The sequence below is a fragment of the Narcine bancroftii genome, chromosome 6, assembly GCF_036971445.1.
Source record: "Narcine bancroftii isolate sNarBan1 chromosome 6, sNarBan1.hap1, whole genome shotgun sequence".
Lineage (NCBI taxonomy): Eukaryota > Metazoa > Chordata > Chondrichthyes > Torpediniformes > Narcinidae > Narcine > Narcine bancroftii.
Window position 1 is genome coordinate 169,941,323 of NC_091474.1, and position 25,197 is coordinate 169,966,519.

At 36.8% G+C, this 25,197-nt stretch overlaps 1 protein-coding gene across 4 annotated transcripts in view; it reads right to left on the reverse strand.

The window, feature by feature from the left end:
* Positions 1-25,197, reverse strand: part of supt3h (SPT3 homolog, SAGA and STAGA complex component) — a 495,649-nt gene that overhangs the window by 306,274 nt on the left and 164,178 nt on the right. The window contains exon 2 of one of the 4 annotated variants that reach the window (XM_069886705.1): positions 24,152-24,243. The exons of the other annotated variants lie outside the window; for them this stretch is intronic. The gene's annotated coding sequence lies outside the window, so the exon portion shown is untranslated. The remainder of the gene's footprint in view (positions 1-24,151; positions 24,244-25,197) is intronic. 4 annotated transcript variants of the gene reach the window in all.

Below are 25,197 nucleotides of genomic sequence, written 5' to 3' on the forward strand. Positions count from 1 at the left end.
AAATCGTATCAATAGTTCGTATTCCAAGTGCTGTGTATTTTATATATAAGAGCTAATAGCAAAAATTAAAAGACAAAAAAAGGAAAATAGAAAAAATGTAATAAAAAGAAAATGCCTAATAGCATTGCCAGATGCTGTATAAATTAGCCATAAAATGAAGCTAGATCAAAAATATGAAGAACATGAAAAAGATACGAGTTAGACCATTTAATTACATCAAAGTAAAATTATAAAGTAAGAGTCTTAAATGACCCCCTTGGTATCTGAAATCTTATATCTGAATTATGAACTGAAAAACAAATCTTTTCCATATTCAAACATATCACACAACCACTAATCGGGGCAGCATTCTTCTATTTAAGTAAAATCACACCTCGCCATAAGAGAGGCAAAAGAGATAGCACGACTCTGAGCCAAAGACAAAGAGAAATCATTCCATCCCATTGTCCCAAAGAGGGCCACCAAAGGATTCAGTATTAGAAATGAACATTCAAATATGCATTTGCCATTTGAGATAGGCAAAAGTATTAAGTCATAGATTCAAGATTCCTTTATTTTCATGTTATAAAGACTATGCAATATTACATGGAATTTGTTTTCATCTGCAGGAAAGCAGACAGATTCACCATCAGCAGAAATTCCCTGAAGTGCCACTTACAGTCAGAGAAAGAGAAGCAAGAGGGTCCGAGTATTTGTGGATTAGCTTCCAGCGTTGCCGCAGCCCCCGCAGCTTCATAGAGACCAGTCCAAACGATCAGCAGCCAGAGCTACGGATCCAAACCTCCAGCATGATCAAGAAACTTTCAGCATCCTCAGCACCTTCTCACATCCGGGTTCCAATACTTGGTACCCCTTCAGCCAGTATCAAGCCAGACTCCAGCTGTCTGCCGCTTGGTGTGAATCCCTCGATTCCAGTCGCCAGCAACCCTGCAGCCTTAGCTGGTTCCTCGCCTTAAGTCACCAAAACCCCACCGCCTGTGTGTTCTTCAGTGGCAGAAGCCCTCACTGGTCTGCCGCCATGGCCATTATCCTGTGGGTCGTCTCCTCTGCTTCTGCTCAAATGGTGGTGGGGGATGGGGGGGAAGAGTGGTCTCCCTGTTTTCTGGTGCCCTACACTAGTCCTCTGCTTCCGTAGAGTCTCGTGGCTGCTGCCAAAAAATGGAAGTACGTAGCACGAGAACAGGCCCTTTGACCCAACTTGTCCATGCTGACCAGATATTTTCCTGAACTGGCTCATTTGGACCACATCCCTCTAAAGTTTTCCTGTCTTTTCAACTTCGCAATTGTGCTCACCTCTACCACTTCTTCTGTTTCCCATACCCACCTTTCTTTGGCTTGGCTTCGCGGACGAAGATTTATGGAGGGGGTAAATGTCCACGTCAGCTGCAGGCTCGTTTGTGGCTGACAAGTCCGATGCGGGACAGGCAGACACGGTTGCAGCGGTTGCAGGGGAAAATTGGTTGGTTGGGGTTGGGTTTTTCCTCCTTTGCCTTTTGTCAGTGAGGTGGGCTCTGCGGTCTTCTTCAGAGGTTGCTGCCCGCCAAACTGTGAGGCGCCAAGATGCACGGTTTGAGGCGATATCAGCCCACTGGCGGTGGTCAGTGGCAGGCACCAAGAGATTTCTTTAGGCAGTCCTTGTACCTTTTCTTTGGTGCACCTCTGTCACGGTGGCCAGTGGAGAGCTCGCCATATAACACGATCTTGGGAAGGTGATGGTCCTCCATTCTGGAGACGTGACCCACCCAGCACAGCTATCGGGAATGCAAGACTGCCATCCAGAAGAGCACCCAAAACCTGAAAAATCAATGGTGGAGGAAGAAAGCTCAGGAAATCCAACAGATGCCAATGACACTCAAGGCTTTTTTAATGTAACTAAAGTTATTTTTAGCCCATCTACCTACGGTCAAGCCCCTCACAAAAGCAAAGGTGGTTCAACCATCCTGAAGAGCAATGCTGACATCAATTTTTGATGGAAGGAGCACTTTGAAGATCTTTTAAATCAAACCATCTCATTTGACAGGAATGTGATTAACAACATTCCAAATCAGCCTGTTGACAACTCCCTAAGCAAAATACCAACACAAAGGAACCAGCAAAAACTTGAAAAACAATAAGGCCACTTGACTCGATAGAGTACCAGCTAAGGTCTACAAAATTGGAAGTAACCCACTTCATTACCAATTACATCAACTTTTCATCAAGATCTGGATAAATGAGGATATACCAACAAACTTTAGAGATTCAGCAGTCATTACCACCTACAAAAGGAAAGGCGATTGATTCGAATGTGGAAACTATCGTGGAATTTCCCTGTTAGTAACAGCAGGAAAGATCTTCACCTGCATTATGAATAATTGGTTCATCTGAAAACACAAGCTGGTTTTAGATCATCACATGGAGAAATCAACAGAATTTTCACAATTCAACAACTGTAAGAAAAATTCTGTGAACAACTTCAAACTTTGAATATGGCATTTATCAACCTAACCAAAAGCCTTTGACTTGGTATCCAGGGAACTCCTATGGGATGTCCTATCCACCTAAAGTATATTCAAATCCTGAGACTCCTCCAGGATGGCATGTTTGCCACAGTTATGGTCAGCAACAGTAGCAGTGAGCCTTTTCAAGTGTAATCTGGTGTAAAACAGGAATGTGTGAATGCCTAACTTTGTTCGCTGTGGGCAGCAATCATCCACATTATCAAGGTTGATCTATCCCCATAAATCGAAATTGTCTACAGAACCGATGGCAGACTTTTAAATCTCATCCGTCTCAAGTCCAAAAACAAAACAATCCACAAGTTTCCTCATCAAGTTCCAACATTGTTGTAGGACTCTCAGAATAGCACCTACAACAGATTCTGACTTCCTTTGACCATGCATACATGAAATTTGGACTTACCATCAATTCCAAGAAGACCCAAATCATCTATCAACCACCACCAACTGAGACAAATTGGATAGAACTATTAATTCAACTTGGCTAAACAACCCTGGAAAATATGGTCCACTTTCCAATTCTTGGAAGTAACCTCTCTTCTAATGTTGACCTTAATAATGAGATCCAACATCATCTTAAATGCACTGGAATTACTTTTGGATATCTCTGAAAAAGAGTCTTTTATGATTGTGACATTCAAATGGATACCAAAATGTTAGTGTTCAAAGCAATGCATCAGGAATCTGGACAACATATCAACAACATCTGAAGCCACTTGAAATGTTCCACCAATGTGGGAAGATAAAAGAACTAGTGTCAGTGTGCTAAATATAGCAAAAGCAACAAGCATTGAAACCGATGTCATTAAAAACCAACTAAGATGGAGCGGTCATGTGTTTGATGGAAGAAGAATGTCTGCCGAAACAAATCTTCTACTCCCACCTTAAAGAAGGCAAATGTAAAAGAGGTGGACAACAGAAGAGATTTAAAGACATTGTAAAATCCAACATGAAGAAATGTAACATCAACGTCAATAATTGGGAAACCAATGGGAAGGACAGCAAAACATCATCCCAGAAGGAACAGCATCTTTCAAAACCAACAGATGTGCAGAACTAGAAGAAAAGAAAAGTAAATGGATAGAGAGGCAGCAACAACCAAAGGCTTCTGGATCTACCAGTCCTAAATACAGAAGATCTTTCCTAGCCAAGACTGGAAATAAGCCACTTAAGAGCCTTTAAATAGATCAAAGGAACCAGGTCCATCATCCTCAGCCTCGAGGGATAGCCACGATGATATGGGTGGGAGAGCAGAAGAGGAAAAAACTAGAAGAGATACAGGGAGGGGATTGCTCTGAATTGAGAGGGAAAGGGTAGGGAGCTGGAGGAAAGGAGACAGAGGTTTAAGGAAAGATAAAGTATCAGTGGAGGGGCCTAATGCAAACCGGAAAAATCAATGTTAATGCCACCTGGTTGGAGAGTACCCGGACAGAATATTAGGTGTTGTTCCTCCAATTTGTGGCTGAGTTCAGTTTGGCAGTGCCTGAGGCCATGAACAGGCATGTCAGTGTGGAAATGGGTGTTCAATTGAAATGGTTGGCCACTGGCATGTCCCCATTATTGCAGTAGACAGAGTGAAGATGCTCAACAATACAATCTCTCAGATTGTGCCCAGACTCTCAGATTAAAGCAGGCCACATTGATAATACCGGATGCAGTAGATTAGTAAATAAATTATGTTGACTCATTTTTAAATACATCACTAAAATCTAGATGTACTCTCGTGGTTCTTAATCCCTCTTCTATTCTTATTTTTTCTTATTATTCTAGTCTTATTTTGCAGGTTCTTTTTTTTAAATTGATATTCAAATAGTTGCATTGTTGACTCCTCTGACAAATTAGACCAATAGTCTCAAAAATGGGTAACCCCAACAATCACACATGAGACTTAACTTGCTGAAACTAAAGATCACTGAGCCAACCAATGATAATATCACATTGATTTTGCTTATAAACCTAAACCTATATCACCCTTCAAGCAAGGGATTTCTAATGTGGTTTCAGAATACCACACACTGTCAGATAACTATTTCCATTGAAATGTTTTCTCTTGGATTCTGGTTTAAATACAGACTTTGCTTGTTTTACAAAATGAGGCCCAGTATTTTTTTTTGAATCTGACTCAAGAACATGGCTACAGGAAATATAAATAGTTTATATTACATTTAAAGTAATCATAACTCAAATTCACTGCAACTGAATATTTTAACCAACTGGGCACTTCTAGCACCGTTCAATATATTGGTTCTTTTCAGGTGATAACAAACTATAATTTTCATGTGAGACCCAAATCTTTCTCCACATCTTTTGCATTTGAATTGGGTTCAATATTAAGACACAATTGTGACAGAGTATATATATAGGTAGATAGATAGATAGATATGTTTTTGGGAGATAAATTGTGAAAGGTTTGTTAGAGTAGGTCACATACAAACACTTTAAAACAGATCTTATTTAAAATACTGGAGCTCCGCCCCATGGTAGACGTATCAGCTCCAAAGCTTTTGCAAGAGCTTTTGACGTGCTCAAGAAACTTCACTAATGGATTGTTGTGTACAAAAGGCAACAGATGAAAGTGCATGTCAGAGCCACTGCTGTCTGGAAGAGAACTTGCTGTTCTGAGAGGGTCATGTGGTTTTGCTAGCAGAGAGAGTCAAACAGGATTTCTCTCAGAGAAAGAGAGAGAGAGAGAGAGACACACACACAAACACAGAGATCACTTGTACAGTGTTTCAGTCAGCAGAAGTAGCTGAGACTGGAACAGGGCAAGCTGGCAGGCACGTTTGTAAGACGGCCTGGTCAAAGTCCTTGTGGTTCATGCAAGAGGACCGTCTGTCTAATGTTTCACTTTAAATAAGTGAAACAAAAAGGAATTCTGTGATGATCTGAAAGAAAGAGGTTATCATCTAGAGAAACATGAAGGGGCAAGTTTCGTCAGCAAGTCACTGAAGTGGCTGATTAAAAAGGAACAACAAATCTCTCTCTGAAAACCAACAAGAACCTTCCTGAGCGGTAACTATTTAACTTTCAAGCACCAAAGCCTAGTGAACTTTATAAATCTTAAATTCTGTGCACAGTATAAGAATTGCCTGCAACCAATGAATTTGGAGGAATAAGTGAAAATGGACTGAATCAAAGAACCTTTCTGAACTTGCACACACATTACGTGCACTTAGAATTAGAAGGGGGTTAAGTAAGTCAAAAGTTAAAGTAAGTCATAAGTTAAAGTGTGATTCTGTTTTCATGTTTAAAGATAATTAAAAGCAACTTTTGTTTAATTAACCATTTGTCTTGGTGAATATCTATTGCTGCTGGGTTTTGGGATCCTCTGGGCTCGTAACACAATAGTGCATCAGAAATTAGTTGAAAATCATAAAGAATATTTCATCAAGCTGACCACTGTTAAATGAATGCCAGTAATTTTAAATTATCATTTATGATAACTGTTATCAATTCAAAGATCAAGTTGGATTCTGGATTGTCCACAGTCTAAACAATACCAAAACACCACTCTATGCATTAAAAAAAAACCAAGGAAATATCTTCTGTTTATTTATTAATGTAAAACACAGGAAATGATGGGTAAATTCATCAAGTCTACAGTATCCATGGGCAGGAATGGTCAGTCAATAGCCCCTTTTCCAATGGCACCCAGTCCAAGGAATTAACTGGAAATTTACTGGGACAGGGTCCAGTGGAAAAGGAACACTGTCAAAATTCCAGCAACAATTTCATGCTGGGCATTAACCACTGTTACCCCTTCTCATATCCCCAGCTTCTTCTGATAGCGACATGCTGATAAAACTAATGGAAAAGGGACAGCAGAAAGTCACCCATTTCCAGTTGAAGGTAGAACACTCCGATCCTGGGGATGAGTGTGTTCAGTAGAAAAGCAATTAGTGTCCCAGTTAAGGGTGGCCCAATGGAAACAGCACAAAGGGCTTCCTATTCTGGGGCACTGCACAGCCAATTAACTGGAATGCTAGTGGAAAATGGGCTAAGGTTTCAGATCTGAACTCTTTATCAAGACAAAGAAAGAACAGGTGAAATTACAAAAATAAAATGGGAAAGAAGCATATGAATCATTGTGACACAAGAATTTGGCATTCATTGCAAAATTTGGCAAAGAATTAAATTAAATGCATTCAGGGTAGGCAACAAGATTAAAAAAGGATTTGGCTAAATGTCTGACTCGGGGGCCTGGGGGTTTAATGGGAATGCCTCGACCTTCAAGATAGCCTGGGATCTTACACTCTGTTGACGTGCAAATATATCATTATTCTTTCACTATCATTTGGCTTAAATTTTGGAACTCCTTACGAAGTAGCACGATGGAAATACCTTTTCCAGAACTTTCTCAGTTCTAACAAAAGATCTTCAACTTAAACATTCACTCGTCTTTTTTTTCTCCTTTATCCAGGTGTTGCCAGACCTGCTGTGCATTTCCAGCATTATCTGTTTTTATTTCAGAATTCCAGATTTTGAAATATACTTTTGCATAATTTGATTCACCAGATGGATTGCTATGTTTCAAAAAAGGAAGCTCCACCCACCTGTCCCAGGATAAGCTGCAAAAGGGTAATGTCATTTCCAGTGAAATCAATATCCCATAAATTAATTTTTTTAAACTGATTAATGCATTAAAAGTAACATGTTTAAAAGGGAAAATATCGTGGAATATAAAATCTTAAAAATTAATATATACACTGAATATATTTGGGAAAACTGGCACTGTAAAGACAGAATTTGAATTAACAATTCAATCTAATACAGCCACTTCAGTTACATGGCCTTGGAAGCCAAAATGATGAAACTGTTACGAACTGCATGATTTTACTCTTTATTATGTTGCTTTTTTCCTTCAAAAGTAATAATGGAATGATGAAAATGGCAAAAAGAAGCGAGGGAGATGACAAATATCATGTAAGTATCATGGTGGAGGAAAATATAGCCATGTATTCATGATGTTCAAACGGAATAAAAAAGAGCAAATAAGAGAAAAAGGATTCAAAAATCTTTAAAAAAAAGAAGTTTCAACCAAGGATTAAGGATTCAACCTCTGATGTTGAGTGAAACAAAAATATGCCCTCCCCCAATGTATGCCAATACTGGGAAGTCTGAAAAATATTTCCTCACAACATTTAGAAAGATATCTATTCTATTTACTGGATAATCATTTAACAATCCCTTTATGTGCAGCCTTGGCAAAGCAAACTTCAATTATATAATTGAAAATATATAATGTTACGGAGTCTGCCAACTCAATAAAAGCAAATACAGTAATCACATTAAATTACTCTTTCTTAAAATAAATGAAAACAAGATACTTTATGCAACTGCACTCCAACATATATCTATCTCCTCATAGTTTTTCCAAGCCTAAATGTGGGCCCATAATATGGAACACAATCAGCAATAAAAACATTTTGTCCAGTTACAAAGCTGATCTATTGTGTCCAACATTCACTCCACTCCACAAGTTTAATCAGCATTATTTCCTCTGGAAAAAATATTGCCTTACTGACGACAAAAAAAAACCTCAACCAACTGCACAAAGAGCATATAATTTTACTGATGTAACAAATGTTTAATATATTTTAATTATTAAAATTATTTAAAATTATATTTATATTACAATCAAAAAATCATCATGTTGCTCTTGGAATAAATCACCACTCCTGGAATTCAGTAATTTCTGTGAACTTCTGCATCAACAGCACTACATCTCTACTCTAGACAGTGCAAAACCACAGACCAGCCGACTAGTACAATTATTCATACTACTGGTAATAATTGGGTCTACATATTTTCAATATACATCAACAACTATACAAACAGGATATCCCCCAGTTCTGGAAAATGACAGAAAATTGACATCAGTTTCAATATCTTTTAACAGATATCTGCTCAGAAGTGTTGCCTATTATATCAACCACCAAAACAACAAGGATAGATTTAAATATTGTTAAAGAAGCATAACATTAAAAAACTAAAAAGAAATGCATAAGAAATAAGTATCAATCATGTTCAAGAATGACTTCAATTAATGGATACGTTAAATGTTTCTGTGCAGAATGGACAGTTACATTTATATATTTGCATGTGCCTTCCTGTAAATAAAAAGGCAAATAGTAACTTAAGTGACACATTACTTTATATTTAAACATGGCTGCCAAACTGCAGATAGCAAAGAACTCAAGATAGCAAAAAAATGATGTAACAGATAAAAACAAATAGCCAACACTACTTTGCAGAATTCTTTCCATTGATTATGAATTCACATTTTAAAATCTTCCCATTCTCCCTCCCTCCCCTATCTCCTTTCCTCCATCTCTTCACCCCCTTCCTCTCCATTCACAGAACCATATATCCTCCCCCTTTTTGCTGTTGTATAATTCTAGTCACAAATAAAATTGCCAAGATTCACACTTTGCTGGGATTCTTTCAGGTGAATACAACAGGACAACAAGAATGTGTCCCACCTCCTCCACAAATTTATCATTAGTAAAGAAGAAAGGCTAAACCTATATCCTCAATAGAAATTTCAGGATAACATAAAGACAGCAAGAATTTAAAGACAGTTCCAGTTTTCCCTATGATTACCTGCTGAAAATGACAATTCAAATGTAAAAGGTTTGCAAAAATAATCATCTTTCATTTTTTTTTTGGAGCCTAGTTCTTTGTAGTGTGTGTATTTGACACAAGATGACATGAGAGTTATTAATAATTACCGTATATTTCAGTGTATAAGTCAACCTTCAGATAAGTCAGGTCCCCATTTTCAGCCTTATTTTCATGGTTTTATCATAATCGGGCGTACAAGTCAACTCTCCAAAAAATCATGATGACTGAGCTATTGGGTATTGCCTGGGGGTGGTTGTTATCATAGAGCCTTCAGCAAAATGACAAAAGTATGAAACAAGTTTTGTTAGAAGTAATAGAAATGGCTAATAAATCCAGCAACTGCGCTGCTGCGATAAAATTTGATATATATCAGAAGTTGGTAAAAGATTGGAGAAAGAAAGAAGAGACTTTAAGAAAAATACCAAAGAAGCAATGTCCAATGAGAAGAAGACTCCTTTGTTGGCAGGATTTGGAAAATCATGTGGCAGAATGGGTACATGAGAAGAGGCAAAATTGGTGCATAGTCACCCAAAAGAAAATACGAGCATTTGCACCCAGAACTCAGTAAAGATTTTGAAGCTACAGTTGTCTGATGCAACCTTTTCATGAACAGGAAAAATCTCGTATTACAACAAAAAAAATGGCTCAGAAACTACCAAAAGATCTTGATCATAAAGTTGTAAGTTTTCACCAGTTTATTATACATAACTAGCAGAAACACCAGTTTGCATTGGCAAAATATTGGAAACATGGTCAAAACTCGCATGAATTTCGAAATGATAGGCAATAGAACAATGGAATGGAAAGGTGTGAAAACATGTGCAAACCAGAAGTACAGGACCACAACACCCCTTTCCATTTGGATTGGGATCCTGCTCGCAGGATTATCGTGCATGGCTGATAGGATGAAGTTAAGACCCATGGTAATCTTCAAGCACAAACATAAACCTAAAATTCCAAGTAGGTATTATTGTACATATTCATGATAAAGGATGGATGGATTCAAGTGGTGTAAAACCATGGATAGAGAATACGTGGAACAGGCAGCCAGGTGGTTTATGCCAGGAACAGAGTTTGTTGGTCTGGGATATGTTTCATACCCAGTTAACTGAGAATACTAAAAGTAGATTAGCACTAAATAATACTTACATAGCAGTTATCCCAGGTAATTTGATGTCTATATTGCAACCTCTTCATATCTGCTTGAAAAAGCCATTCAAAGTCCACGTGCATTAAGAATGGAATACTTGGATGACAAGTACAGAAAAATTGTTCACAAAAGGCATGGGAATGTATGCTGCATCACTTGATGTGCTCTGTGACTTTGTGCTCAAAGCATGAGATAAAGTTAAAGGAGTGACTGTAATAAAATTGTTTAAAAAGTGCGGTATCTCGGGGGAGTCACGTGATGGAGTAGTGGCCGGTAGGGTAAAACCAGCCCTCTCCAGAAAGGAAGAAAAAAAGTCAAGAAAGGACAAAGTACAATAAATATAAAATATTTAAAAAAAGATAAAGTTGCAGAGAAGAGAAAGAAGGTGGCACCTAAGAAGGAAAAAGGAAAAACAACAGGAAAAAAAGAAGACACCGGAAAAGAAAGGAGAGGGCCTTACCTGCACAAAGGAACAGTGAGCCGTGGTGGCGAAGAGCGCCCGATCTCCAAGGTTGGTGTCGGCCCTGCGGAATCGCAATCCCCCGACCGGTGGACTGCAAAAATGACTCTCTGAGCCAAACAAAAGTGCGCAACTATGCAATCTAAGGTAAAGGAAAACACTGACGGGAGGGCGACTCAGCCAAGGAGCGGGCAACCACAGCGTGAGCAGCTGAGAGACGCCTGACACCAGGGCTATCAGCTGGAAGATGAGGAAAGCGGCAGGAGAGGGAGTGAAGTACCAGGTGAGAAAGAAAGTCGACGGGGTGAACGTCAAGAGGAGCAGCAGCAGGAGGCTCGACAGCTCAGAAGGAGAGGACCAACAACAAGAGGCCAAGCAAGAAGAGACCCTACAAAGTGAAACAAGCAACTCATCAGAAAAATAAGAGACACAGATACAAAGAGGAGAAGAAGAAGACACAAGCACAGGTAGACACAGAAGAAGAGGAAGAAGACCAAAATCTTCACAGAGAAATAAGAAGGTAAAACAGATGGACAGAATATAGATAAAGCGTTTTTTGAAGAACAAATAAGAGCATTAAAAGAATGGTTGTCATTAGAATTTAGTGCAGTTAAAAGAACAATGAAAAGAACAGAAGATAAAATGTGAAGATTAGAACCAGTCATGACAGAAATAGGGAAAAAAGTAGAAAATGTGGAAGAACGAGAAATGGCTGTAGAAATGGAAGTAAACAACTTAAGAGGAAAATTGGAAGAAAGTGATAAAAAAATTAAAGAGACACAGAGTTGTTAGCTCAGAAAATTGATATGTTGGAAAATTATAGTAGGCGAAACAACATAAAAATAGTGGTCCTAAAGGAAGATGAAGAAGGCACAGATATGAAGGAATGTATAAAAAAATGGATCCTGAAGGTCCTGGGAACGACAGAAATGCAGGAAGAAATGGAAATAGAAAGGGCACACAAATAGATCAAAATCCAAGATCCATTTTAGTAAAATTTTTGAGAAAAACAACAAGAGAAAATATACTGGAGAGGGCAAGGAATAAAATTAGAGAAGACAATAAACCATTGGAATATAAGGGTCAAAAATATTTTTTTTACCCAGACATAAGTTTTGAACTCTTAAAGAGGAAGGAGTTCAATACAGCAAAATCAATCCAAAGAAAAAAGGTTATAAATTCATGTTAAGACATCCAGTTGTGCTTAAAATATTTATCCCCAGGGAGCAAAACAGACTGTTCTCGGAGCCAGAGGAAGCACAAGAATTTGCAGAACGCTTTCAGGACAGAAAGAGAGATGAAGAGATGTAATAAGAATTAAGAACGGCGATAAAGTATATATAAAGATGTAAAAACAATGTATATGTAAAGAACTAAAGAAGGGAAGGAAGGAAGTAAGGGGAAAAAAGGGAGAACTTTGTTATATGTGTAAAGAAAAAGTGTTTTCTGGGGAGGTTGGGGGGGAGATCACTGCAAAATCAGTTGACGCTTGTGAGCAGGATCCCAATCCAAATGGAAAGGGATGTTGTGGTTGCCCGGCAAGGGATAAGGGGCAACTCGGGGGGGGGGGGGGGGGGGGCGTTATTTGGGGTTAAGGTAATATTGGATGTGGGAGTTGTTGGAGTATTTAATGTTTTAAATGTGTTGTCATACATTGAGTTTTAAAAGGGAAAACTGAGAGATAAAAATGGAGAAAAGGGGGATGGTGGTGTTGAGGAAGCAGAAATGAGGTATAAACAGGATATGAGATGGCCACTTTGAACTATACGACTATAAACATTAATGGAATACATAACCAAATTAAAAGGAAGAGGGTATTAAATTTAATGAAAAAAGAAAAAAAATAGATAGAGCATTTGTCCAGGAAACGCATCTAACTGAAGTGGAACATAACAAATTAAAGAGAGACTGGGTAGGACACATAATGGGAGCATCATATAATTCAAAAGCTAGAGGTGTAGCTATACTAATTAATAAAAATGTACCAATCAAAATAGACGAGGAAATAATAGATCCAGCAGGGAGGTATGTAATGATAAAGTGTCAGATATATTCAGAATTTTGGAATTTGCTCAATATATATGCAACTCATGAGAAAGAGCAAAAGTTTATGCAGGATATTTTTTTGAAGATTGTAGATACACAAGAAAATATATTGCTAGGAGCGGATTTTAACCTTAATTTGGATCCAATGTTGGATAAACCTGGACAAAAGACTAGTAAAAAGAATAAAGTGGCCAAATTTATGGTTAAATCAATGCAGGAAATGAAACTTATGGATATATGGAGGAGGCAGCACCCAAGAGAGAAGGAATACTCATATTATTCAAGTAGGCATAAAACATACTCAAGGATTGATATGTTTTTGTTGTTGGCCCATATTCAAGGGAGAGTTAGGAAAACTGAATATAAAGCTAGATTACTATCTGATCATTCACCCCTGTTATTAGCAATAGAACTGGAGGACATCCCACCAAGAACATATAGATGGAGGTTAAACTCCATGCTTCTTAAAAGGCAGGAATTTAGAGTTTATTGAATGCCAAATTAAAACATATTTTGAAATAAATACAGAATCAGTGAAAGATAAATTTATATTATGGGACGCAATGAAAGCCTTCATTTGAGGGCAGATAATAAGTTATGTAACTAAGATGAAAAAGGACTACAATCAGGAAATAGAGCAATTGGAAAGGAAGATAGTAAGTACAGAAAAGGAACTTGTAAAAAGGGATAATATAACGAAAAGGAGAGAATTGGTGGACAAAAAAAAATACGAAACATTACAAACGTACAAGGTGGGGAAGAACATAACGAAAATAAAGCAAAAGTATTACGAACTGGGAGAAAAAATATTAACATGGCAATTTAAAACAGAACAAGCTAAAAGAACTGTATTGGCATCAAGGAAAAAGGACAAACAAATTACATATAATCCTGTGAAGATTAATCAGAAATTTAAGGAATTTTATGAACAATTATACTAAACTGAAAAAGAGGAGAAAAATGATAAAATATAAGACTTTTTAGCTAAAATTGAACTGCCGAAATTGCAAGAGGAGGAACAAAACAAACTGATAAAACCATTTGAAATAGAGGAAGTACAGGATATATTAAAAAAGATGCCGAACAATAAAATGCCTGGAGAGGATGGGTTCCCAATAGAGTTATTTAAAGAGTTATTAATTACTCCTCTCCTGGAAGTAATGAACCCCTCTCCTGGAAGTAATGAACCAGATAGAAGAAACACAAAACTTCCCAGATTCATGTAAGACAGCAATAATTACAGTAATACCAAAGACGGGGAAGGATCCATTAACACCAGCATCATATAGACCAATATTTCTACTGAATTCAGATTATAAGATTATAGCAAAATTATTACCATACAGATTGGCCGATTGTGTACCAAAAATAGTAAAACAAGCTCAAACTGGATTTATTAAGAAAAGACGAACAGCGGATAATGTCTGTAAACTTATTAATCTAATTCATGAAGTTCAAGGAAATAAGAAGTCAACAGTGGCTGTTGCTTTACACGCAGAAAAAGCCTTTGACAGAGTAGAATGGAATTATTTATTTAAAGTATTACAAAGGTTCAATCTACCAGAAAAATATATTAATTGGATTAAAGCATTATATAATGGACCATTGGCGAAGATAACAGTAAATGGATATGTATCGAACCAATCATTAAGTAGGTCAACTAGACAGGATGTCCATTATCCCCCTCATTGTTTGCTTTATCAATAGAACCATTGGCAGAACTGGATGTCCATTATCCTCCTCATTGTTCGCTTTAGCAATAGAACCATTGGCAGAACTGTAAGAACGGAAAATAAAATAAAAGGGATTAAAAATAAAGGAGATGGAGTATACAATCAGTTTATTTGCAGATGACATCATAGTATACTTAACAGAACCAAAAATATCAATAAAAGAATTACATAAGAAATTGAAGGAGTAGGGAGAAATATCGGGGTACAAGATCAACGCAAATAAAAGTGAAGTGATGCCATTGAGTAAAGCGGATTATACAGAATTTTGAAAAGAATCACCATTTAAATGGCAAACACAAGCAATCCGATACCTAGGTATTAGGTTAGATAATAACTTAAGACACCTGTAAAAACTAAATTATCAGCCACTAATAAAGAAATTGCAGGAAGACTTTGAAAATTGGAAAGAATTACCGCTAACGTTGATAAGATAAATTAACAGAGAGGTACAACCAAGGTGGTTTGCAGTTACCAAACTTTAAAAATTATTATAGAGCACCACAATTAAGGTATTTATCAGATTTTTACCAGAATGGATTAAGATAGAACTAGATAAAATAGGAGAGAAGGTACCGGAACATATACTTTAGAAGTGGGATGAAAAGCTGGTGCAATATAAAAGCTCATCATTTACTTAATAAATGGAAGAAGATCCACTGAGAAAGGAAAAAAATGTATTACCAAATACCAAAATTGTTGTTGACACAAAACCCACTAATCCCTTTTACAATAGATAACCTTTCCTTTAGAGAATGGGAGAGAAAAGGAATTAAAAGAATAGAAAATTGTTTTTTGGGAAATAATTTATTAACATTTGAACAGTTGAAGTACAAATATGGAATAACTCATGGTATAATGTTTGCATATCATCAACTGAAAGCTTATTTAAAGGATAAATTGGGAAACAGACAGATTACCAGAAGGAAGCAGCTTTGAATATGTGATGACAGACACAATGATAATTAAAAGATTTATAACCAACATGTACATTAAGCTGCAAGATAAGGAAAATGATGAAATAAGCTATAAACCCAAACAAAAATGGGAAAAGCATTTAAACAAAATTAAAAAATGAAACATGGGAAAAGTTATGTTCTGGAACTATGAAGAATATAATAAACACAAGGTTACGCATAATACAGTAAAATTGGTTACACAGGTGATATATCACGCCCCATAAGTTAAAAAAAAATGGGATCCAATATTATTAGATAGATGTTTTCGCTGTAAGAAGGAAATGGGAACAACAGTACATGCAATTTGGGCATGTAAGAAAGTAAAAATGTTTTGGGAAGATCTAAATCAGATATTAAATAAAATCACAAAATGCAACATACCAAAAATTCCAGAGATCTTTCTTCTAAGTAATATAAAAAGTAAGGAATTACGCCTCAAATTGGATAAAGTGCAAAAAAGATTTATTATGATAGCCTTAGCAGTAGCAAAAATATGTATAATGTCAACTTGGAAAATGGAAGAGAGACTGAGAATACAGCAATGGTACATGGAAATGAATAAATATTATTTGAAAAAATAACATACAATTTAAAAAATAAAGTCACATTATTTGAATAAATTTGGGAACCGTACATGGAACATAACAGAGAGGACTTACCTTGGACCTCCACCCCCTAAAAAGATAAGAAGACAAAACTACTTGATCCAGTAGATGACACATTTTTCTTGTTTATTTTTTATTGTGTGATGACATTGTTTAATGGTTTTATTGTATTGTATATGTTGAATATTTATTGGTCTTGGAGGGGGGTGGGAAGGGGGGAGGGAGGGTAAGGGGGGAAAAAAATTGAGAAAATGCCACTGTGTATATTTAATGAGAAACGTTTGTATATATTTTGGTTGATATGGTTCACAGTGTGAAAAATTAAAAAAAAATAATTTAAAAAAAGTGTGGTATCTCTCGTGCAATGGATTGTATGGAAGATTATTTATTGTGAGAAACTGACAACAAAGTAGAAGCTGCCTCATCAGATACAGACTGGGTCTCATATGAAGTCAGTTCAAACTGACTCCGGATGTGCTTCCCGAAATCTTTGCCTCAATGATAGTGATAGTGATTTTGAAGGATTCTCAATGTATTTTTTTTTAAATTCGTTCTAATATACTGGTAGCATGAAAATTTGTTGAGTTTTTTTTTGTTTTTTCGAGGGTCGATTTGCACCAAATTGGCGTCAAGTGGTTTTTTGAGTTGAATTTAAGGTCTCATTTTTCTATCTGGCATACAAGTCTACCCACCATTTTTGAGGATTTCAAGACTTGACTTTTACACCGAAATATCAACATGTGAACCGCTTTGTTTGATGGTTTTGGAAATTAATTATAATATGTCAACCTTCAACATTATTCAATTAACAGCATTTGGAAGTCCGGTCCTTGAAGAGTTATGCATGCCAATTCCAAGTAACTGCTGCTGTGCAATAAAGCAGAAATAGAGTAGGGTACAAAAACAGAGCAAATCCATCCCATCATTTTTTATTATTTGGTGGTGGGAAATTAACTAAAGACAAGAGAAGGCTTCATATGAATCATCCTTATTTTCCAAGTTCACGTTTGCAATTATTAAAAAATGCTGACTCAGCATAGATGATAGGCTTCCAAAAAATCTGATTTTCTCAATATGCTATCAAGGAAATGCTCAGCACAGCAGAAGTAACAAATCCTTTGACCATGGAATGGGATTGAGTTTTAGTGTTGAAGACGTTCTGCAGAACTAGTTACTCTTTTAGCCAAACTCCCTGGCATTCACCAACACTGCTATTGTTTAATCTCTGATTATCAGTATCATCATTACTGGATCCTTGTCCCTACTTTATCTTGTTATAGGAATAACTTCATTACACAGACTGCAGCAATTCAAAAAGTCATATCACTGCCACCCTCATAAGTAATCAGAAATGGCTAACAAATATTTACAATGCTCAAACTGCATGAACGAATCAGTGTGATTTATTTTAAAGTTAGGTTATTAAAGCTATAACATGTGCCTTTTATAGGAACAAAGAAAGATTCAAGTTTTTTTGTTCGTTATATACATTAATGATCTAGATGATGGGATGGTGAATTGGATTAGTAAATATGCAGACAATACTAAGATAGGTGGAATAGTGGATAATGAAGGTTTTCAAGGATTGCAGAGGGATTTGGGCTGCTTAGAAAAGTGGGCTGAAAAATGGCAGATGGAATTTAATGCTGATAAGTGTGAGGTGCTTCATTTTGGTAAGAAGAATCAGAATAGGACATACGTGGTAAATGGGAGAGCATTGAGGAATACAGAAGAGCAGAAAGATTTAGGAGTAACGGTACATCGTTCCCTGAAGGTAGAAACTCACGTGAATAGAGTGGTGAAGAAGGCTTTTAGTATGCTGGCCTTTATCAATCATTGCATGGAATATAGGAGTTGGGAGGTGATGTTGAGATTGTATAAGACGTTGGTGCGGCCTAATTTGGAGTTCTGTGTGCAGTTCTGGTCGCCTAATTATAGGAAGGATATAAACGGAGTGGAGAGAGTGCAGAGAAGGTTTACCAGAATGTTGCCTGGGTTTAAGCATCTGGAGTATGGGGAGAGATTGGACAGATTGGGTCTTTATTCTTTGGAGCGTAGAAGGTTGAGAGGGGATTTGATAGAAGTATTTAAGATTATGAAAGGGATAGACAGAGTGGATGTGGATAGACTATTTCCGTTAAGAGGAGGAAAGATTAAAACAAGAGGACATGAGTTAAGAATTAAGGGGCAGAAGTTTAGAGGTAACATGAGGGGGAACTTCTCTACTCAGAGAGTGGTAGCCGTGTGGAATGATCTTCCGGGAGAAATAGTGGCGGCGGAGTCAATTGTATTATTTAAGAAAAGGTTGGACAGGTATATGGATGAGAAGAAGATGGAGGGTTATGGGCAGTGTGCAGGGAGGTGGGACTAGAAAGGGGTGTTTGGTTCGGTGCGGACTAGAAGGGCCTAATGGCCTGTTTCCGTGCTGTAATTGTTATGTTATGTTATTATGTTATATCAGTGCATTTACCACCACCAGATTACCAAAGAATGCACCTAATGCACTGAGCTGCAAATTTTATTTAGACCAGTTGACAGAAGAAAAGAAAGGGAAAAAATAAATCTAGATTTATTTACTGCCCTTCATTACTTTAGGATGTTTCAATGCATTTTACAACTAATTAAAATGTTAAAATGTAGTCAATGCTGCAACAAAGGATTACAAATTGCAAACAGTGGTTTCACTGACAATAAAATAATGACAACTTGGCCAAATGGTTTGGAGTGTTGCATGCAGGATGGACATTGATTAGGAGGTACAAGGGACTTGGGAGTCATCAATCTCATGCTATAGGGTCAAATAACAAGAAAATGGTCAATTCAACCCACAGTTGGCACTGATTTTCCACTCAGTTACATGAATTCCCTTTCATGTTTCCAATCAATTCCCCCGGATTCTACTATTCACCTGCACGCTAGAGATATTTTGTCATCACCAATTGACCAGCCAACCCATGTATCTTTGGGATGTACAAAGAAGCAGACATAGCTGGAGGTAATCTACATGGTCACAGGAAGATTATCCTGTGACAGTTTTTTTTGAATGTGTGCTGCTGAGACGGCATTGATGATGAGAGAACTAAATCTGGATAGCTGGAGCTGTTAGGCAGAAGCTATACAAGTTATGCCACTATGATACCCTAAGTATGACCTAAAAAAGTGTCAGTTGCTGTGCTGGTGGTAAATCTTTACTAAAAGTTTTCAGTGAAAGGCTAGAGTTTGTGACTTTGATTGGAATTTCACGAAAAAAGAGTAATAATATATTGTTTGATCTGCACCCTTTCAATGATTTGGAATCAATTCATCAAATTGAGCCCTGAGTAATCGAAGTGGCTTTGAACTTCACAGATTTCACTGTTTAAACTAGGTTCTTTCAACATTCTTGAATGACTTGAAATTGAAAACAAAGCAGAAGAGAACAATATAATAGATTAAAAGTAAAACTCTCTTGCTGACTGATTTTCTCCAACCACAAATACAGATAAAATGGTAACTGAAAAATTGCCCAACAATGAATGAAAATGATCTAGAGGGGATGCAAATGTGATTAAAAGTTAGTGGACAGTAAAACTCTCCAGTGTGTTTGCAATGAAAATTGCCTGGCTAACCTGAGAGCTCATTGAGAATTCAGTTCATCTCTTTTCTTCTGCAGATTATTATGTTTATTAAAAGGCTCCAAGTAATGTTGATGAAATTTATTATGTTCATTTCAACCTAAACATGTTGATATCAAACAACAAGCACTTCCCTGAAAATCAAGATCACTGATGTGTGGTATATTGATTTATTAACCGATCTAAGATAATTCATGTGATTTTACAGCTGCTTTTCTGATTCTACACAATCTATTGTGAGTCATTTGAGTCACAATCAAAGAATGGGAAACTACTTAGTTGTGGGTAACAGTGAATTTGGAAGTTTGCAACATAGCTAGAATTTGCTTTTGCCATTTCACAATGTTATTCAGCACTAATTAGTATTCCTTTGCTCAGTGTTAACCCACATATTGTGCCTGTTGGTTTCTGTGTAAGCATTGTTCAAGATACCATCATAAGTCCCTTCCACGCTTGCAAGTGATACCAGGAATTAACCAATCGGCCTTTAAAGTGTCCAGTATGAAAACAAAATGAGCTCAACGCTGGTGTCAGATGACATCATCTCACACCAGGGATAGATGGCCTCAAACCCTAGTACAATCCCCAACGTCTGAAGACGTTGCAATCAGGCAAGTGTGAAACAAGTAAATGCAGTGTGGGATTGAAATGACCCAAGTTTTTGCATAAGTGCAGGAACATGAAGAAAAGATTAAAATGAATGTATAAATTTTGCTGTGGGAAAGTTGCAGCAGGGTAGGGGGGGGGGAGAGAGAGAGAGAGAGAGAGCGAGAGAGAGAGAGAGGAAATAAATAGCTATAAATAGCAGTGTGAGAAAGTTGGTAGCGCTATAACGCACAATTTATAAAGATCATGGGAAAAAGCAATGGCGGACCTCACTTCCCAGAATGCCATGCAGCAGAGAAACCCCTTCAGAAATGCTCCACTGCTACACCTGCGCATACAGCCGTTTCTCTGCTGCATCGAAATTAGTGCAACCAATTTTCCCACGCTATATAATTGTGTGCTGTAGTGCTAGCGAAGATTTCCCATGCTATATAAATTGAGCACTATAATGCTACCAACTTTCCCATCCTGTTTAAAAATTGTCTGCTATTGCTATTTATTGCTGGCACTTTCCCACAGTCCCTTATAAAGGTTTCTATTGGCTAGCACAATAACAACAGGGGCTGAAGGGCTCATACTGTGCTGTACAGAAATCTTAATTAAGTTATAATTAGGCATGATTAATTTTGTTCAAATATAAGATCATAATACATTGATCAGGATTTAGGGCAGGTCCACCATCACTTGTGCATCAAGACGTCAGTGGTAGAAGGTAGAGCAGTCCTAACCTTGGTGATGGCTTCTTGCAAGTGTGAAAACGTTCACTGTCCCAGTTAGGAATGGTTAAGTGTGAAAAGTCAAACCCCCATTTCTATCCCAGGACACTGAACGGCCAATTTAGTGGGATGCAAGTGTGAAAGGGGCTATATTTAGTCAATAATAATGCCTGTAAGTGTGACACTAGTGTATTCACCTGGATGCCAAATGCCTCCAATTAGCTTTGCAAGCCAATCTGTTCCCTAGAGTCAGACATTTGGAATTACTAATTATAATTACTAATGACTCAAGACTGACAGCATGCTGTACACTTCATCTTCCCCAATGCCTTCAAAACTTCTCAAGAATAACCAACCATGCTCCTTCTGGTGGGGAAATAGGGAGAAATACACTAGTGAGAGTTGTGCCAGAATGAAAAAGATGGAGAGAGAGACAAAGAATTTTCCCATTTATACTGCATCTACTCAAATAAAATGCAAATTTCATTGTATCCTATGGCATTTGCACATTAAATTCATACAGGTACTCAATCTTTTATCCAGACATCTAAAATCTGGAAAGCTCCAAAAACTGGCATTTTTTTTCCTGGTGCTGGTACAGCGGAGGGAGAGAGATAGAGAGAGAGAGACACCAGTTGGGGTGGGGGAGTGAGAAGGCAGCACGACTTGGGCGGGCGGGAGGGAGGAGAGAGACGCCAGCGCAACTCGGGTGAGCGGAAGGGAGAGAGACGGCAGCGCAACTCAGACAGGCAAGGTGGGGGTGGGGGAGGGTGGAGAGAGATGACAGCGCAACTCGGGCAGGTGGGGGAAGAGAGAGAGACGCCAGCGCAACTCGGGTGAGCGGAAGGGAGAGAGACGGCAGCGCAACTCAGACAGGCAAGGTGGGGGTGGGGGAGAGAGATGACAGCGCAACTCGGGCAGGTGGGGGAAGAGATAGAGACTCCAGCACGAATGGAAGGTGGTGGATATGGCAGCACAATTCAGGTGGCTTAAATCTGGGACAGCTGGTTTTTGTTCTGAAATCCGGAAAAATCTGAAATTCGGAACACATTGTCCCCCAAGAGTTCTAGATAAAGGATTGTGTACCTGTATTTATACAAGATACAATAGAAGTGGAATGGTTTAATAAGCCTTACAGGTTTTTTATTATTATCTTGGAAATAATGGGTAAAGTTTGATCACTGCTCTGATATACTGCCATGAAACATAAATGGAAAAAGCACTGTTTATCTCTCAGTGTGATTGACACCAAATACATAGGAATTGACAATTTATCGTTTACATTTCTAATTACATGGAAGAGTAGGTTCCAAAGGGCAGGTATTCATTGATAGCAAAGCAATTTTTCAGTACCAGCCAAGAGTTTGAGACCTAATCATTCAAGACAGTTTCAAAAACCTGAATATTAAGAGATGTATTCTCTTTTCCTGCCACTGCAGAAGAGGTTTAAATATATAGTATATTTTCTTGATGAAATGGATTCATATGTTTTCATCTCCTAAATCTGTGTGAGATGCAATTCTTCAAAACATGAGACCATTTCAAAAAACAATAAATTATAATTCTATGCTATCTCAAGCTTTCTGACAAACTTAGAAATTAATGGTCATTGCTCAATGGATTAAAATACCCTAAAATCTAGATAGAAATGGAATCCATTATTTATTACAGTCCATATAATACAGTGATACATTCAATTCTCTGACTCAACATTTCCTTCATCCCTTCAGATATCCTATATTACCCTATTCCTAGGAGTGTGACTAAAGTCCAGACTTAAAGCAATAAGTTACCTACTGTATGACAAATGGTTCACTTCGCTATGCCTCTTCAATTGGGGAAAAAAATCTATTTTTGAAACCATTTTTATTTATTAGTTTCTTATTCTATCCAGAGACTCTTCCCTATTTCTAAATTCCAAAGCCCAAGAAACTACTTACTATGCCAATATCACTGTGTACAATGTAAGGTGCTGCACAAAAACAGTTTCAATCTTAAATCTCAGAATATACCTGCCCATTTTGTTGGCAAGTTTCCTGGAGCACTGCTGTTCATTTACTTTCCAGAATGTGCAATTTTTTTTATTGTTGCCGTGACATGGTTTCCTGAATGAATTTGTCCATAATATGAATTACAATAGAATAAAGTTATTTTTTTCACAACTGCTAAAATTACTAACTACTGAAATTTTTTTTTTTACTTTGAGTCGAATAAAATGTCTACAGTTTTGAGAAAAAGTCACATTCAAAGGTCCATTTTCAATAGTGTTTCACATCACAGCCTCCACTCTTAAACATGTGGCACCAATGGCATAAAAGAAAATAAGAAAATTTCAAGGACTCGGTTTTCCATTGTGAGATTGTCATTTAATGATTCAAATGTTAAAATAAATACTGTGACATAAATCACATGCTGAAAAAAAAACGCCCAGCACATTTTAGATTGTTATAGTTTCACATAATTACTTTTAATTTGATTATAGATTTTTTTTTAAATCTAATAGTGGAAAATACCTACAAAGAATATCAAAGAAAAATAGTTAGAAATATATCCATTTGAACTATTTGTCAATTTCCAAAGCCAACTCTCAGAATTCCAAACAATTTGGTTAGTGGTTGTCACCTTGCTATCAGAGTACTCTATTCACTTGATAATTCAATGTTATGGTTATGGTTTTGATACATAAAAGATGCATATAGAATCTTAATAGGATGCAATTCTTTTGCATTATAACAAATTGCAGTGACTTATTGCATTAGTTATAGAACCTTTGGCCCAAGCAATTAGGCAAGAAATTAATATTAAGGGAATTACAATTGGTGGGCAAGAGTATAAAATTAATCTGTTTGCAGACAATGTGTTGATATATTTGTCTTATCCTAAAAGTTTTTTAGAATCATTATAAAATTTGTTGTAACGATACGGGGTAATTTCGGGTTATAAAGTTAATTGAGATAAAAGTGAGATATTACCAATATCAGATGAACACTATTCAGATTGTAAACAGCTTACAAAGTTTAAATGGTCTAATAAAATTAAGTACTTAGGTGTAATAGTGGATAAAGAATAAAACTTATACAGCTTAAACTATATGCCTTTATTAAATAAGATTAAATTTGACTTAAATAGATGGAAGGAGTTACCTTTAACATTGATTGGATGAGTAAATTGTATTAAAATGAATATATATCCTCGTATTCAGTATTTATTTCAATCCATTCCGATCCAATCCATTCTATACAGGGGAAAAATTTTAAGGAATTAAATAAAGCAGTTCATTTCTTTTTATGGAAAGGTAAGTTGTCTAGAGTTTCCATGCAAAAGTGGACATGGACATATGATTTAGGCAGTCTCTAATTACCGCATTTTCAGAATTATTACAAAGCAGCACAATTAAAGTTAATTAATAGATTGTTTGATACTGATCAATCTCCGGTGTGGGCGAAGGTGGAGATGGACCAGATTCAGGAAAGAAATATACATCACTTTATATACAAATTGAACCCACTGCTTTTACAGCAGTGTAAACTGCCAGTATTGAAACATTTAATGGGTGTATGGTATAAATGGAATCAAATTATAGGATCGAAAGGTAAAATTTCAGTTAAGATACCATTATATCAGAACCAGATAATCCCATTTTCTTTGAATAATCCTTATTTGAAATAAGGAATCAAAATGTGTGATATTAGTGGAGGATTGTTTTGAAATAGGTTTATTTCTCTCTTTAATTAATAGACTTAGAGAGGTTTGGTATATCACAAAACACTTTATTTGCTTATTATCAAGTACGAGATTTATTGTTAGAATGTAGAGAGTTAGTATTACCTGGTCAAATGAAATTTGAGAAATTAATTGTTGATAAAGGGAAAAAGGGATTTGTTTCAGAAATGTATATGTTACTACAGGAAATGATAACGAAGGTGGATATATTTAAAACAAAAGATAAATGGGAGAAGGACCTATCTATTCCTATATCTGTGGAGGAGTGGTCTAATATGTGTCTTGATAGTGTTACGAAGTTAATTAATGTACCATATAGTTTGGTTAACTATAACTTTTTGCATCAGTTATATTTAACTCTAGAAAAATTGAAAAAATATGGATTTAATGTGTCAGATTTGTGTTTTCGGTGTGGTAAACAGACATGTACCTTCTTGCATTCAGTATGGGAATGTACAAAAGTTAG